Here is a 4809-nt window from a genome sequence, read left to right as displayed (position 1 = left end):
GTACTGCAAAGGGCTGAGAAGTGAGAAGGGAACTGCACTCAACTTTGGTATCATTAGCTTATAATCAGACCTGGCCATATGTACATAAACACACGTACCACATGTGCTTATACACAGATTTCATTCCTGACAGAGTGAGGCTACAATAGATATTGAATACATAAATCTGCCTGGAAAATGGGTTATCCTTGAGAAGAGCCTCAGTGTGTAGCTCAGGAAGGAAGCATGGCTCTTGGAGTAGGTGTGGATTAGTCTGACAGTACAGAATGTGAGACTTGGGGAAACTAAATCAGTAGATACGTCAAGACTTCAGTAAATCTAAAAAGAAACCAAACCCAGGAGATCTTGGGACAAACTTATGACAGGTTTTGATTTTAACACAGAATCTTGCTTGGAGAGAATGAGGGAAGAAACCAGTTGTCTGTGTGTCTTTATATTTTAAGCCAGGAACAATGTTGTAGCTGGAGGCAGTGGTATAGAAGCTGAGATGGGAGGATAGCAGTAGAAGGTGGGCTGGGAGGTGTAGCTGAGTGCAGTAAATGCAGTTTGGACATGACATTACATGGGCAGTGGCTTTAAACTGAAAGAGGGCAGGATTAGATTAGATATTGGGAAGAAATTTTTTACAGTGAGAGTTGTGAGTCACTGGCACAGGTTGCTCAGAGAAGCTGTGGCTGCCCCACTCCTGGAAGTGTCCAAGGCCAGGCTGGACAGGGCTTTGAGCAGCCCGGTCTAGCAGAAGGTGTCCCTGCCCATGGCAGGGGGTTGGAACTAGATGGTCTTTAAGGCCCCTTCCAACCCAAACCATTCCCTGATTCTATGAGGAAATGCTACAAATTGCCACAAATTTCAGTGCAATCACTGAATTGCTGCTGTGACTCCAGCAGCTTCCTCTAGAGTACCACTAAATATTGAAAAGGTTATTTTGAAGAGGTGTAGCTCAGGTCTAGAAGGCACTTCCTTTGTAAATATAATGACTGGAATTGTCCATAAAGATGGCAGTTGAATTTGAAAAGCCTCAAGAAAGAGGATGTCTGAACTGATGCAGGTGGGAAGGGTTATTGATGCAACAGAGCTTAAGACTCTGCTTGCTGAATTCTTGAGACTGCTGGATTTAAAGAGTTTACTGGGAAGCTGCTGAGTGAAAGAGCACTCTTCCCTTGCGGGGGAAGGCAGGCAGCCAGCAGGCGGCAGGAAGAGCTCATTAAACCCACAGTGGTGTGCATTAACCAGGCACCGCGGATTTTCGCTGCAAAACCTGTTTTGCCTCTCATGAATTCTTAGTAAACGGCGCGAGAGAGGTGAGGAGGGTAAGGGCTGCAGAGCCAGCCCGGCTAATGCCGCTGAGCACCGCGCGGTGCTGCCCTCGGGCCGCGCTCAGCCCGCCCAGGTGGCCGCGGCGGGGCCGGGACACGCCGGGGCGGTGCCGCCCGGCCCACCCCCACCTCGGGCTGTACGGGAAGTGATGTTGCCTTGACGGAAAAGACACGGTCGGAGCCCGAGAAAAAGGCAGGTGCGGCGTGACGCGGCTGCGGGAGCTCCGGCGGCCGGGAGGCGAGCAGGTAGGGCGGCCGGGGAGGCAAGCAGGGCAGTGAGCATAGGCGGCGCGGCTCGGCTCGGTTCGGCTGGGCTGGCAGAGGGTTCTCAGAGCCCCGGGACGGTGTTTCGGGCGGGGAACTCTGGGTGCCGGCGCCCCGCGGCTCCGGAACAGCGACCCGGGCTTTAACGAAGGGGCCTCGCTCGGGAGATCAGAGTGAGACGTCCGCAGGCTCGGCCTTTGGGCCGCCCCTCAGGTGCTTCCCCTCACGGCTGCTGCCGGGAGCGCCCGCAAGCAGCCCCGCTCGGCCTTCCCGCGCTGCTGCTGCAGGAGCTGCAAGCTCCCACCGCCTGGAACTGCGTTTCTTTCACACAGGAGACGTGGATTGCATGCCTGGTTTAAATTTTTAAAAAGGTTTTAAAAATGGTCAGTCGTTATGAAAGCACTATAATAATGTTACATCTGCCTAGCCAGGACTCAAATCTTGTATGTGACTATCAACAGACCTGTTGCTCCTTTCTGAACATTGCATGTTTGTCTGAGGGAGGCTTCGTGCTGAGAAGGCCCTTCACCCTGATTTCTAATGCTTGGGCTGAATTTACACTTCGATGATCTTGGATCTAAAGGAACGCTAAGTCCATTAGAAACACATATTGATTTTCCTAACTTTGTAAGTAACTAGAGTATATTAATATATGTGGTATTTTTGATGCTGCTAGGAAGGTATAAAGGACATGCTTAGAACTGTTGAAACCACTCAATTTTTATGTCTTAGACGTGTATCAGGAATATTTTGAGCTTTCTGACTGTATGACTGTTCTAATGCTTCCCTCATAGATGGTGCTTAGGAGATTTTCATCAGGATAGCACACACATGTTTGGAGTTAGTTCTGCAAGGTGATGTGTTGCTGCACTTACAGGTTTTTCTTTGAAACGCTACAAAATCTATTCTGCCCTGTCTTAGAAACTTAATCTGACATAGACATCTTCTCTCAGCCCTTCTTTCTTGTCACAGACTTTTACTAATTTTGTGAGTGTTCCAAGTATTTTCCAGCCAGGGAAAAGCATATACTGCAATATGCATTTCAAATGCTGATAGGTAAATGTAGGAATGGTATTTGTAATGCTAAATGAATGTCTCAAAAGCATGGTTAAAAAGATGGAAAAAAGAACAGCATGTTCCTGTGTTTCTCGTTCAGGGTTCTGATTTTACATCTACTTAATCTCTTGCACAAAGGAGTTTGGGAGAGAGGGTGTGCTACAACTTAACTCTGGTTTATTTTCACATTTAACAAAATTTCTCATAAGCAACCAGATGTCTAAAACCAGACTCTAAGTTTGTTTTATCACTATTGTTAAACATGGGAACACATTATTATTTTATCACTTGATTACACATTTCCTTTTCTTTTAAAGAGAAGATAAGGTGCGATAAAAGAATTCTTAAGTAGGGTTTGACATTTACAGAAACAAGTATTACGTGCAGTAACCCCTATGTGCCTTTGAATTCTTGGTTGTGCTGTTCCTGCCAGGTATCTGCCATGCTGGTAAATGACCAGTGATAGGTCTGTCAGTTTCCAGCATAACCCTGGACTTGCAGATCAACATCTTTATTAAGATCAGTCTGTCACAGTCAACAGAGATGGTTAGAATTTAATTTAATCTGAAGAAACAGGCAACTACTAGAGGTGGAATATAAAGATTGAGAACTCCTTTTCCCTGTAGATGTCTCAGCAAATAATTAAGTTGCATTTATAAATAATTAATCATCACATATTCCCATCTGTATTAAAGCTGCATTATTGTACTCTGCACATGTGGTTGGTCCTGCAGAGGGTTACTTAGATACTTACAGGTGAACTTTTCCTGGGCTGGGCATACACAGTGCTCTGGAACTTGATTTTGCTCCCGTTGTCTTGTAGATACCACTCAGTGCTGCAGGTACAATCTTTGAGTTTACAGCACTGGCTTCAAACATGCCTGAAAAAGTTGTTTAAGTACAGCGTGGTTTAATAAATTCTAACCTAAAAGGCAGTTTTTTTAGCAGAAACACTTTTTTTTTTTCTATTTATACAAATATATTCCCAATCAGTCTTTCTCTGGATATAGCATCTGGTTATGAGGCTTCTTTTCCTCATTTTTTTTTTCTCTTAGTCAGAACTGCATCCCTGTCAGGAGGCAGGACTAACTTGAACCATGTTAAATCAGCTGAGATCACTTAATGATTTAATGATCCTTTTATCTCCAGTGGAGCTTTGTGAATAAGTCCTAGCCCTGACTTTCTTTTCTGGAACACCCTTACATTGTTGTATTTTCATACATAAACCAGCAGAATTTACTTTTGATTTCTAGTAATAAGTAGTCTCAGCGCTTGTGATTTATTTTCCAATCTAATAAGCCTCATGGCATGTAGATTAAAATATGACATATTACCAGCATACTTTTTTCCTGTGGTGTTGGTGTGGCTTCAAAGGGCTGAGGATGCTTTGGGGGTTGTGTGACAGTTTTGCATATCCTGGGTGGTGGAATTCTTTTCACATACTGGCACATTTCAGCACTCTGGAGCTGACCTAACAAGTTCTTCAGTATTTTAGACTACAGGAGGAAAAACCCAGGCAAATGTCCTTGTTTCTATGGCTCTGAAGATAATATCAAAGTGTAAACCAGTGCAGTGATATTTTCCTGAGTGTGCAAACCTATTTCCCATAGCTATTTTCTTTCTCTATGTCTGATACTTTTACTGATGAGAAATGGGTAAGAATCAAACGTGTCAGAAAAAGGCACTTCTGGAAGACAGTGTGAAGGAAGTAAGGTAGCAAAGGGGCAGGAAGCAGCAGTGAAGATACAAACTTAGCAGGAGTACAACTTTTCTAGAAATCTGTCAAAAAGTTGGTTAATATGTAATCAGTGTTTTTAAATTAAAAGTCAAATTTGTGGGCACTTGCAAAAAGTATTTTGAAAATAACTGTACACTTCTGCAGTAATTCTTTGTGTAAATGTGATATGTGAATGAAAGGACTGTAAGGAGTCTGAAATATTTTATGTGCAAATGAAACACTGGATAGGTATAAGGACACTGCTACACAAATCAAGTAGCTGAGGCCAAATTAAGTTTGGAGTTTGTGACTGCAGTTTTGCAGCTGTGTACTGCTATTGGTTTAGAATGTGATAAGAGGACAAAGGAATAAATAGCAAAGTAGATAAAAACTGACTCTGCAGTAATACTTTCAAGTAAGGAGAGCTCCATGGGTAGAAGCAATGCCTTTTATTAG

Source organism: Anomalospiza imberbis, chromosome 13, assembly GCF_031753505.1.
Source record: "Anomalospiza imberbis isolate Cuckoo-Finch-1a 21T00152 chromosome 13, ASM3175350v1, whole genome shotgun sequence".
In the NCBI taxonomy this organism is placed as follows: Eukaryota; Metazoa; Chordata; class Aves; order Passeriformes; family Viduidae; genus Anomalospiza; species Anomalospiza imberbis.
This window is presented reverse-complemented; position numbering follows the sequence as displayed.